This window comes from Piliocolobus tephrosceles, chromosome 1, assembly GCF_002776525.5.
Source record: "Piliocolobus tephrosceles isolate RC106 chromosome 1, ASM277652v3, whole genome shotgun sequence".
Classification (NCBI taxonomy): Eukaryota; Metazoa; Chordata; class Mammalia; order Primates; family Cercopithecidae; genus Piliocolobus; species Piliocolobus tephrosceles.
In genome coordinates, this window is record NC_045434.1 from 30,664,437 (window position 1) to 30,677,574 (window position 13,138).

Genomic DNA, 13,138 nt, shown 5'->3' on the forward strand with positions numbered 1-13,138 from the left:
GTAAATTACAGTCAATAAAGGATTTAGGATGCCAATAATGTTCAGTTTAATTCTATTCACCTTCAACAACCAATTCGTATTAACACTGAAAATTAGTTCTTAGGCCGGGCGCGGTGGCTCAAGCCTGTAATCCCAGCACTTTGGAAGGCCGAGACGGGCGAATCACGAGGTCAGGCGAATCACGAGGTCAGGAGACCGAGACCATCCTGGCTAACCCGGTGAAACCCTGTCTCTACCAAAAAAATACAAAAAACTAGCTGGGCGAGGTGGCGGGCGCCTGTAGTCCCAGCTACTCGGGAGGCTGAGGCAGGAGAATGGCGTAAACCCAGGAGGCAGAGCTTGCAGTGAGCTAAGATCCGGCCACTGCACTCCAGCCTGGGCGACAGAGCCAGACTCCATCTCAAAAAAAAAAAAATTAGTTTTTGTCACCTAAAATGGGCCACAGCCAGCTACAGTGGCTCATGACTAATCCCAGCAGTTTGGGAGACTGAGGCAGACAGATAGCTTGAGCCCAGAAGTTCGAGACCAGCCTGGGCAACACCACGAGACTCCGTCTCTACAAAAAATACAAAAATTAGTGGGGTGTGCTGGCATGCACCTGTAGCCCCAGCTACAAGGTGGGGATGAGGTGGCAGGGGTAGTCTGAGGTGAGTCTGGGAGGTCAAGGCTGCAGTGAGCCCTGATCCCTCTACTACACTCTAGCCTGGGCAACACAGTGAGACTCTGTCTCAAAAAATAAAATAGGTAACATATGAAGGGACAAATATTTTTTCATAGAATCAGCTATTTAGCTGATTAGGATAAATTTCCTCATTTTCATTTCTAATTGTTTAAAGAATTATAAATAATATGTTTATGAAATCTACAGCTATAGCTTCTATAGACTTAACTTATAAAGATATTTAAAATCACATAATACATAATCAGTCTCCAATACCCTCTTCAAAATAACTTCTAAAAGTAGCCCCAACTAGTGGTGTTCCCGAGAAAGAACGAGAGCTGGGCACGGTGGCTCACACCTGTAATACCAGCACTTTGGGAGGACAAGGCAGGCAGATCACAAGGTCAGGAGATCAAGACCATGCTGGCTAACATGGTGAAATCCCGTCTCTACTAAAAACACACACACACACACAATTAGCTGGGTGTGGTGGCAGGCGCCTGTAGTCCCAGCTACTTGGGAGGCTGAGGCAGGAGAATGGCATGGACCCAGGAGGTGGAGCTTGCAGTGAGCCGAGATCACGCCACTACACTCTAGCCTGGGCGACAGAGTGAGACTCTGTCTCAAAAAAAAAAAAAAAAAAAGAACTAGAATAAGGAGATCTAGATTCTAATACCAACTCTGCCATTTATTAGTGCTGAGATCTGCACACCTCTCCTAAATATTCAAAAGGTTTAGAGGAAAATAAAACACAAAAAGATGACTCCAGATTTTAAGGACAAAAAAGTTCAAACTATTATAGAATGCTGCCACATAAAATAAATTAAAAAAAAAAAAAAAAATGGGCCGGGTGCGGTGGCTCAAGCCTGTAATCCCAGCACTTTGGGAGGCCGAGACAGGTGGATCACGAGGTCAGGAGTTCGAGACCATCCTGGCTAACACGGTGAAACCCCGTCTCTACTAAAAAATACAAAAAGCTAGACGGGGGAGGTGGCTGGCGCCTGTAGTCCCAGCTACTTGGGAGGCTGAGGCAGGAGAATGGCGTAAACCCGGGAGGTGGAGCTTGCAGTGAGCTGAGATCTGGCCACTGCACTCCAGCCTGGGCGACAGAGCGAGACTCCGTCTCAAAAAAAAAAAAAAGAAGGATCAAAAACAAAATAAAAATATAAAAAATACATTTTAAAAAAAGAAGAGCAGACTAAAAAGAGATGATGCTGTGATGGAAAACCTAGGAAACAATGCTATAATGGACAACACTTGAAAAGGATGGTTCTTAGGGGGAGTAAAGGATTTTAAATATCTAGTTGAGGGTTGCTGATAGTACAAGCAACAAAACAAAATAGATAATGCATTGAAAATGTAGGCTTGAGGAAAAATTGAGATCATGTAAACAGGAAAGTTCTCTAAGAGAGTGAATGGAAGTGGAGAATTGAACCTTGGGGAAATCATATATATTGGTGCTTTCCAATATGGTAGCCATTGGTACATGTGGCTATTGAGCCCTTGAAATACGCTGGTGAGACAGAGAAATTAAATTTTAAATAAAATTTAAATGTATCCATACAATGGAATATTATTATTTTATATATATTTTGTTTGTTTGTTTGTTTTGTTTTTGAGACACAATCTCACTCTGTCGCCAGGCTGGAGTGCGGTGGCGCGATCTCGGCTCACTGCAACCTCTGCCTCCCGGGTTCAAACGGTTCTCCTGCCTCAGCCTCCCAAGCAGCTGGGACTACAGGTTCACGTCACCATGCCTGGCTAATTTTTGTATTTTTAGTAGAGACAGGATTTCACCATGTTGGTCAGGATGGTCTTGATCTCCTGACCTCACAATCCTTGGCCTCTCAAAGGGCTAGGATTACAGGCGTGAGCCATCGTGCCCGGCCACAAATGGAATATTATTAAGCGGTAAAAAGAAATAAACTGTGAAGCCATGAAAAGACATGAAGAGGGCTAGGCACGGTGGCTCACGCCTATAATACTGAAAGGACTATATACTATGATTCCAACCACATGACATTCTGAAAAGGTAAAACTATGACACGGGACATTTTTAGGTCAGTGAAACCATTCTGCACAATTCTAGAATAGTGGATATATAATGTTATGCATTTGGCAAAACCCATAGAACTGTCTGACACAAAGGGTGAATCCTAATGTGAACTATGGACTTTAGTTAATAATGTATCAACACTGGTTCATCAATGATAATCAACACATCATACTAATGCAAGATATTAACAGAGGAAACTGTGGGGGAGAGTATAGATGGGCACTGTGTATTTTTTTTGTGCAATTTTTCTGTAAATCCAAAACTGTTCTAAAAAAAAAAAATCTTTCAAAAAACTCAAATTTACATAGCCACACGTAGTTAGTGGCTGGTATTGAACAGCAGAGGCCCATATAAATAGACTGATGTGGGAAGAAAATGAGAATGGTATATGAAGAATTACTTCATTTCTGACTACCATTCCCAAACAGTTAACCCTAAACTATATAAGGTTTTATATGTAGCTTCTATATTAACATTTTACAGTAGAACTTGATCAAAAATATTCTGGATGAGTATCTTTCTAAAATTATTTTTGTTAAACAGAATTTAAGGAGGAAAATAACATTTATTAAAGGTGTCAGGTACTATACTAAAGATATTATCATTTATATTTCCATACAACCTTTAGAGAAAGGTATTACCATTTCTGTTTTTAGAGATGAGGAATTATAAAGCTTAAGTCATAAAAGATGAGAATCTAGATATACTGGCCTCCAAAGTCTATGTTCTTTTTTTTTTTTTTTTTTTTTTTACCAAAGTCTATATTCTAATATACACCACTCTACTGTATATATGTTTATGATTCCCAAAATTACAAACATAATTTTCCCACAATGAATTTTCCATCAAGGAGCAATACTTTATATATAACACAACATAACAGTTAATGATACACTCAGAGTCTAATGAGGTGTTGTATAGGTAACTGCTGTGCCTATTTTAAACAGCCTCAGGCTAATGTGACTTTTTTCCTGCCACCCAGCTGGCCCTCCATCCTACCTATATGGCTCTACTCCAACATCTAATTTGCACCTTTTAATCTGCTGTGGGATGAGAAAATAGACAATCAAATTCCTTGAATTATGTACAAAGCAAGAGAACTTCTAAACCAATGTATAAGTGCAGATGATTTAGTTCATTAATTTTTCTGACAACTACAGGCCTTTTTTTTTTTTTTGGCCTACTTCTTAATATAAGCTGAGACCTGGATAAATTAAATACTGTTCTATAATAAAGCTAAGAATTTAGTGATTTCTGTTTCATTCAAAAGTTTTTGACTACACTTTTTTCGTTTTTTTTTTTTTTTTTGGAGAAAAGTCTCGCTGTGTCGCCCAGGCTGGAGCGCAGTGGTGTGATCTCAGCTCACTGCAACCTCCACCTCCCGGGTTCAAGCAGTTCTCTGCCACAGCCTCCTGAGTGGCTGGGATTACAGGCACCCACCACCACACCTGGCTAATGTTTTTATATTTTTAGTAGAGACGGGGTTTCACCATCTTGGCCGGGCTGGTCTTCAACTCCTGACCTTGTGATCTACCCGCCTCAGCCTCCCAAAGTTCTGGGATTACAGGCGTGAGCCACCACGCCTGGCCTCATATTTTTCATATATATATATATATATACACACATATATATATGTTTTAATACAGATGGGGTCTCACTATGTTGGCCAGGCTGGTCTGGAACTCTTGGCAAGTGACCCTGCCACCTTGGCCTTCCAAAGTGGTGGGATTATAGGTATGAGTCACTACCTCCTAGCCTATCCCATATTTTTCATGGATATAGCTCTAAACATCACCTTATTTAAAGACATTATTTTTATTTTTGTATTTGTTAACACTATCTGCTTCAAGATAAAAGTTCGGCCAGGTGCAATAGCTCATGCCTGTAATCTCAGCACTCTGGAAGGCTGTGACGGGGGATCACCTGAGGTCAAGACCAGCCTGGCCAACATGGTGAAACCCCGTCTCTACTGAAAATACAAAATTTGGCCGGGCATGGTGGCGGGAGCCTGTAATCCCAGCTACTTGGGAGGCTAGAGACACAAGAATTGCTTGAACCCAGGAGACAGAGGTTGTAGTGAGCCGAGATAGTGCCATTGGCACTCCAGGCTGGATGACAGAGTGGGACTCTGTCCACCCCAAAAAAAAAAATTTTTTTTTATAATTTTAATGTATTAATTGAGTACATTAGCTTTCTACTAAATGTTACTCTAAAAAATTAAGGAGGTATATATAAAAACATAGAAACATGTATTTACAAAAAGTTGACATTTTCCTGAAAAAAATTATTACAGAAAACCAGAAATTTTACTGCAGAGCAAATATTCTGATATAATCCTTTTCCTTATCGCTTTTTTTTTTTTTTTTTTTTTTGAGGTGGGGTTTCACTCTATTGCTCAGGCTGGTCTGGAATTCCTGGCTTCAAGAGATCCTCCTGCCTTGGCCTCCCAAAGTGCTAGGATTAGAGGCTTGAGCCACTGCACTCAACTTAAGTTGTTCTTGTAACTAAATTATAATTATGCATATTAATAAAATTTTCCCTAAGGAAGGGAGATTAGTATCAAAATTTTAAATTATTTTTTTCTACTTAGAGCTCCCTGTAACCCCATTAGAAATCTTTACTAAGAAGATAAAGTAACTTTTGTTTCTTATAAATTTTAAGATTTCAATTCAATTAGATAAAGTACCATTTCTGAATTTAAGATAACAATATATTTCCAAAGCTCCAAATGGAAATGTCAATCTTAGCAGTAACTCTAAAAGTCCAAGTTTATTATTCTTTATTCTAGAAAGAAAAAAAAAAACAAACTAATTTTGTCTCCCTCAGTCAGCCAATTAAAACAATCCAAAAAAGCTTACTAAACAATTGCCTTTGTAACAGTATTCATGTTTTCAGAGGTGATCAGGTATGGGGCCAAGATCAAGGTTTCTAACACTTATTTAACAAGGGATTAAAAGTACAGTGTCAGGCAAGTCAAAACTAAATATTCTCAAAGATTAGCTGAATAAAATAGTCATAAAGTTAGATTCACAAGGATCAAAGAGTTTCAACCTAATTCTAAAAATCGTTTCCCAGTGTAACTTCAAATAAATCCTTTGTGAATGTTTCTCGTTTCTTCTACACATTAGGAAAACCTAAAAGGCAAACAAGTTCTAAATAGGAGACTAAGTAAGTATTAAGTTGTTCACATTTGTACAGAACATTAAATTTTAGTTCTCACAACCCAGTGAAGAAATACAAATGAGTCTAAGAGTTTGAGCAAAAGCCTCTGGGGTGATCAAAACAAAACTGCAAACTTCTATGATTCTCAACTTTTCTTCCATAGAGTCCCTGGCAGCATGCCTACTGTACTTACAGAAGCATGCAAAGAATTAGGTGGTTTTTTATTCCTAACAATCACATCCCAAAGTTTTTTCTGCAATTTCAATTGTACAGAGCACTCTTCCTCAATGTTGGCTCAAATTAGAGAGAGAAAGCAGAATGGCGTTTGCTAGGGATTAGGGAAGAGGGGAATACAGAATAACTGCTTAACGGGTACACTGTTTCCTTTTGGGGTAATGAACATGTTTTGGAACAACATTGTGAATGTACAAAGTGCCACCTAAACTGTTTACTTTAAAATGGTTAATTTTATGTTATGGGACTTAACTTCAATAAAAATTATGTTAATCTGTAGATAAAACTGACTCCTTTAGAACTCTTTCCTTCCTCAAAAAAAAAAAAAAAAAAAACTGCTATCATCTTCAAATGCTATTTAGATATTGGAAATTTTTTAGATAAAATGCAATTATAAGTTAAATTATTACCACATGTGCACAATAATAATCCATGAAGGTATACCAACATCAGTTTAAAACATTGCTATGCCTGTAATCTCAGCACTTTGGGAGGCGGAGGTGGGAGGATCACTTGTGCCCAGGAGTTTGAGACCACTCTGGGCAACACAGCAAAATGCTATCTCTATAAAAATAATAAAAATTTAAAAAATTAGCCAGGTAAGGCGGGAATATCACTTAAACAAAGGAGTTTGAGGCTTAAGTGAGCTATGACAGTGCCACTGCACTCCAACCTGGGTGACAGACCGTGAGTGACTCTGTCATTCGATTCATACATATACACATACAGCATTGCTAAAATGCTTGATAACTGTCAAAATAATATTGCTCTGACATACATCTGTAAATAGCTGACTTTAAATTTGAGGAAAATTACTTCCCCAAACCTCAATCAGGAAAACATTATAAACCAATAAGAAGTATCTAACAAACAAAAAGCAACCAAGAGTATTACATAAGAAGTAAACAGGCACAATCCTGACCAAAAATGGACAGAAATAAATATGCTAAAGTTAATTGTCTTGGGAATATAGGGCAACATTACTTCAGATTGGTAAACGTCACACTTCAAAAATAGAAGGAATCTACCTTAAGAAACTCTGTACTAAGAAAAACTCCTTTGTATAAATGCCTGACAAAATTAATATTTTATCATAACCTCTAAAGCTAGTCCAAATCCAGCCTAGATTCCAGGATTACACAAAAGAAAAAATCTTGGAGAAGGTTCTGGGAAAAGGCTGACTGAAATCTGTGACTGTTTTGATACAGGCCAATCTGAGAATTTTAATCCCTCTGAACCCAATCCTGAAGAATACCTGAACCCTGAGCACAGATAGGGCCAAAGCTAAACCAGGTCAGAATACCCTGCCAAGGAACATCCTGATCCGAGGTGTTCACCAAACAGGGATCATTTATCAGTTTATTCCTCACTTTGTTGGATGCTGACCACTTTCAAGATATATACAAGAGTGGACTGATTAGACCCATCAAAATCCATTTCAAGTCCTAAGATCTGGAGATGAAAAATACTGCAGAATTCTAAATTATCTATGGCTTAAAGAAAAAAAATTTATAAATTAAGAACTTCAAATATTAGCTGACCCAACTTTAACATCACTGAATATCTTTAGCTATTTTTAAAAATTTATAAAGTATTTAAAAGGCACAATTTAGTAATTGCCTATATAACAAATTAACCATGAAAACAATTATAGCAGTATGATAAATCTGTCCTATGTAAACAGTATGAGTTTTTATATTTTATAGCATTCAGATATGCTAAAAACAAAAAGTTAAGTGTTTCTTTTGTGATTCACATGAACAAATACCTTCTTGTTCTTACAAGTAGATATCTGACAGGATACAAATAATGATAATAGGGTAAGTTCACAGGCAAAAAAAGGAATCTGTCCACACAGAAGATGCTGCAAAGTTTAACTGTGACACATGTGGTAGTGGCAAAGAATCTAATTTGTGTAACAAGACCTGGGTCTGAGTAAGCTCTTTTACCTATTAATTATGTGATCTTTTTGCTCATTATGTAGCTACTCCTAGCTTCAGATTCTTCATATGAAAAAATGAGGACAACAGAACTAATACTGCAGCATAATGAGGAAGACTAAATATTTTTATTCATTCAACAAATACTAAATTTTTATTATTGTGTACAAAATTACCCTTTTAAATTTCCTCAAATAAATCAAGCATATATTAATTTTTAATACTACCAAGAAAATATAAATCTAATTCTTAAGCTCTGGTCCCAACACTTCTTAGAAGTAAATTTTTATTACTTGAGAAAATCTGAACTTAAGTAATAAGTATTGATACTGAAGATGGGACAATTAAGGGATCACATCTTAAAACTGTTTTGACACAAAATGAATAAAAACAATTCCCTAAATTTTTTCCTATTAAACAAATATGGACCCAGACTAAGCCCATAAATTGCTGGGTCAATAACCAATCTCAAATACAAAACCTTACCAATTAAAAATACTTATTTTCAGGAAAATGATAGTAAATATGAGGTACATCTGCCCTTGACATAACACGGTGAGATTTTTTTTTCGTAACACAGTACATGAACCACTTAAAACTTACAAGCTATCAATTACTACAATTGTTCTAACAGGTTTAGGGCCAAACATAAAGTTAATTATCATTACAACACGGACTTTACTTGGAATCTGTGCTGACCTAACAAAATTTAGCACAGAAAAAAAAAAATCACAGATCTGAGCACCTGAAAAACGGTGTCTTTTCTGAAATGTTTGCAAAAAAGTCACAACATCAGGAGCCACAGAAAGTTGTTCTTTCTCCATCATTCAAAAAATCAAAACATCTCCAACATTACTTATGCTAGGCATAAAATGAAAGTCAATATTGATACTCACTCACTATACTTCAAATCCTAACCAAGATAATTCAACCTCAATGTTTATTCAATTGCTAGTCTATTCAGTATCAATTGTTGTGGAAGAACTAAGAAGTAGACTAGTGCTGCTTACTAGACTTCATGTAACCTGAAAATGTTTTTAATTATAACAGACTTGGACCAATTCTACTTAGAAATGTACCCTTAAAAGAGGTGAAAGAGATTAACTGCCATCTTTTCAGCACAGGTCAGTCTTCCATAAGAACACAATCTATAACTCTTAGGCCTTGCAATTGAATGTTAACAAGTGAAAAGCAATCTCCTTGGATGTATCCAAGCAATTTTAATATAAATTTCTGCATACCTAGGTAGAAAGTACTTTCGAAATAACTTAAATCTACCTTTTCCCTCACTTATAAGAAAATGTGGTAGAAGCCTTGAAAAATTAAGTTTAAGGCTGAGCGAAGTGGCTCAGGCCTGTAATCCCAGCAATTTAGGAGGCTGAGGCGGGCAGATGACTTGAGGCCAGGAGTTCCAGACCAGCCTGGCCAACATGGTGAAACCCCGTCTCTACTAAAAATACAAAAATCAGCCAGGCGTGGTGGCGGGCGCCTGTAATCCCACCTACTCCGGAGGGTGAGGCAGGGGAATCGCTTGAATCCGGGAGATGGAGGCTGCAGTGAGCCGAGATTGCGCCACACACTCCAGCCTGGGTGACAAGGCAAGACTCCGTCTCAAAAACAAAACAAAACAAGAACAAACAAAAATGAAATCAAATTTCTAACTCAGAGAAAAGACTGGTCTTGAACAATTTGGGGACAAATTACTGAAACAGGAGACAAGGCACAAGAAGCTCTATGGCTGGATATGAACCACCTCTGTGTCTCCTTTAGAAGTGCTTCCTGAGGTCCACTTTATGCTAGTTAATGCTGCTTCTTATACTGCATGTTAGTAATTTAAAACGCCTAGCTGGAATAAAAGTTCTCTTTAAACATTACAATTTGTCTCCGCGTTGCCAGTAAGTATTTGTCTCCAGTTTCATGGGCTATTCTGATACGTCAAGAGTAGTATTATTACTGTTCCAAAAGAGCCCTTGTTTCAATTCACTTTCACCTGGGACGCGGGCATAACTGATGTTTACAGAACTGATGCTTAGAGATGTTTAGAGAGGCGCATCCCTTACCACTCCATCCTTTATCGATAACCACATTTTGTATGTTTTTGTTGCATTTAAGGTTTTTTTTTTTTTTTTTTTTTTTTTAAGACACCTGCACACACACAATTTTCCCACCGCCAGCAGGGAGAAGACCACAGGCTAGGTCTCCATGGGCTTCAGGGAAACAGACACCGTGAGCTTGGCCAAAGAGGGGGAGCGCTTCAGGGACTGGGGGAGGGAGCAGCCCTAAGGTGCTGGGAGTCAGAGGCGGCGCCTGTTTACAGACGCCTTCGCCCTCCCCCACCCCACAGAGGAGGGGTCCAAAAAGCAGTTCCCGTGCGCACTCCCCGACTGGCCTAGGCCCTGGCAGTACCAGAGGAGCCAGGCAGCCCTCTCACCCCCTCCCTCTAGTCCGAGCCTCCCTTCGCCCTCCTCTCGGCCCACCTACCCCTACAGGCCCTCCAGGCGGCATGCAGAGGCCTGAGGCCTAAAGGACGCCGGCCACTGACAAGCCCCAGAGCAGCCGGCGGGGGCCCTGAGGAGCCTGGGGCCGGCCAGGCGGCCGCTGCGGCGGAGGAGCAGAGGGCGGGCGAGGACAAATCCTTCCCGACCACAGCTGCCTATTGTTCCCGACTGAGGCCCCGGCCGCGGCAGCCCCGCTCCCCAAGTCGCCGCCCGCCGCTCGCTCACCGCGCTGGTCCGAGCAGCAGCTCCTCTCAGCTCCGAGTCCCCGCGGCCGTCGCCACCGCCGCGGCAGCCGCCGCCGCCGCCGCTGCCACCGTTGACTCAGATTCTGTCCCAGGCCGCCGGGCCACGGCTGCCGCCGCCACCGCCAGCACCGCCTCCGGCCTCCCACCTGCTGCTGCTGAGGCTGCTCCTGCAGCAGGGGCCATCTTGTTGGTCTGCCTCCTCTTCCTCCTCCTCGTCCTCCGCCGCCCAGTCGCTCGTTGTCCTCGTCCCCTTCCTCTTCCTCAGGCTCCGGCCCGCCCCGGAGACTGGGGCGGAGACGAGGGCGAGGATCCTCCCTCAGAAGGCGGGGCGGGCGGAGGGGCGGGGCGGGCGCGGGAGCAAAGCTCTGAGTCACCGGCCACCAACGCCCGGGAGGGAGGCCGGCGACGCTCTCCGCCGCGACCCAAAGTCTCACACTCCCTGAGCAGAGGAACCGGTCCCTCCGTCCGGCCTGCCCTCCCGCACCGGCGCCTTTGGGCTCAGCGGGCCAGTGGCCAGATGGCGAGAGTAAATTGGAGGAATTTCTGTCGTTTCCATCGAACCCCGCAATACGTCTACTCTTTTGGCTTTCTGAGCCGTTGTCCCCCAACTCTGGTTTCTTTTTCACGTCTTGTCCCCCACCCCATTTGTCTTATTCCATATTATCCAGGTTCTGGATCTCATCAGCTTTGTCCTCGTCACCCCTCTTGGGGTTCAGCCTCCTAAGGCTGTGAAACAGCCCGAAGGCCCGGACACGCTACTCCAAAACGTCTCTCCTGGGCTGTGTGAACACTAAGAGCCATTTGGGGACGACAGGAAAAGATGTGGCTCGTCGAAGAGCTCCTGAAATCTAACCTTGCTACTCTTTAAAAGTTTCTTGTCCCTTGTGGAAAAGGTGCCGTTTGGTTTTGGGGAATGAGAGGTCCCTTCAGACGATTCATTTTAGCCAAACCCTCTTTAGCTTTTGAGAGGGGGAAGAAATGGGATTATTGTAACACCATACAGTACTGATTTCAAAATAAATCATCTAGAAGAGAAGAAAGAGAGTCCCCAAATAAACAACCATTTAATACTCTCTACTCGGCAGTATCACCTTTTTTGCTTCAGAACTTGACCAAGAGAGCAGAGATTATGTTTTTCTGTCCTTTCTTCACTGTTTACATCACAGTACCCCAAGAGAAGCACTTCTGCCTTTAACTTGATACATTGGAATCGCTATCACAGATAGTATTTTTGTATTATTTTTAAGAAATATCACACACCTTCCTAAACTCTTGGCAGAGAAGAATTCTTTTTAGTTGTTAACACCCTCCTGCTCCTGAAATCTCAGCCTCTGTTTAGAAGAACTATTGATGTCTTTCTATTGATTGGAATTTGCTGCCTTTGAACTGGGTTTAATCTGTAATCGTCTTTTCAGCCTACTAAATAGTAACCCTAGTCCTACAGAGAGTGAATTTCTAGCTACCACAGGGGGATTTAGGTTAGCATGTGCCAATCTAAAGGGATCTCTTAAAGCCTTTCCCTCCTCAAACCAGGCCTCTGTACCCTGCTAGGAAAAACAGATTAATCTGCTCCTCCTGCTTTTCCTCCTCCTCCCTTCTTCTCACTCCTAGGGAACCTTCCACAACAGAAGGTTTTAGCGACCGTTGCTAGGCAAACATGCCAACTTCCTTGTTTAGGTGAAGCAAGTAACTTAACTTCCATTACAAGCAACCTAGATAATGTAATTTCTTCCCCCCGCCAATCCCCCCCAGACGGAGTCTTGCTTTGTAGCCCAGGGTGGAGTGCAGTGGGGTGATCCCGGCTCCGCCTCCCAGGTTCATACCATTCTCCTGCCTCAGCCTCCTGAGTAGCTGGAACTACAGGCGCCCACCACCACGCCCAGCTAATTTTTTGTATTTTTAGTAGACACGGGGTTTCACCGTGTTAGCCAGGATGGTCTCGATCTGCTGACCTCGTGATCCACCTGCCTCGGTCTCCCAAAGTGCTGGGATTACAGGCGTGAGCCACTGTGCCCGGCCAATTTCTTTGAACTATTAATAGTTGTACCTCAGTTGGTAAGGCTCCTTAAAAGGTTCCCTTAAGCAATATGATTTTTAAGTTGTTTATTTTTATCTTGTCAATGTTTCAATTAAAAATATGTTAAAGGGGCCGGGCGCGGTGGCTCAAGCCTGTAATCCCAGCCGAGGTGGGTGGATCACAAGGTCAGGAGATCAAGACCATCCTGGCTAACACGGTGAAACCCCGTCTCTACTAAAAATATAAAAAAATTAGCCGGGCGTGGTGGCGGGCGCTTGTAGTCCCAGCTACTCGGGAGGCTGAGGCAGGAGAATGGCGTGAACCC

The 13,138-nt window shown here is 41.6% G+C and overlaps 1 protein-coding gene across 4 annotated transcripts in view; it reads right to left on the reverse strand.

The window, feature by feature from the left end:
* RC3H1 (ring finger and CCCH-type domains 1) overlaps positions 1 to 11,063 on the reverse strand; it is an 88,007-nt gene extending 76,944 nt beyond the window's left edge. For all 4 annotated transcript variants that reach the window (XM_023207195.1, XM_023207194.1, XM_023207193.1 and 1 more), the window contains exon 1: positions 10,777 to 11,063. The gene's annotated coding sequence lies outside the window, so the exon portion shown is untranslated. The remainder of the gene's footprint in view (positions 1 to 10,776) is intronic.
* Positions 11,064 to 13,138: the final 2,075 nt, after the last annotated feature.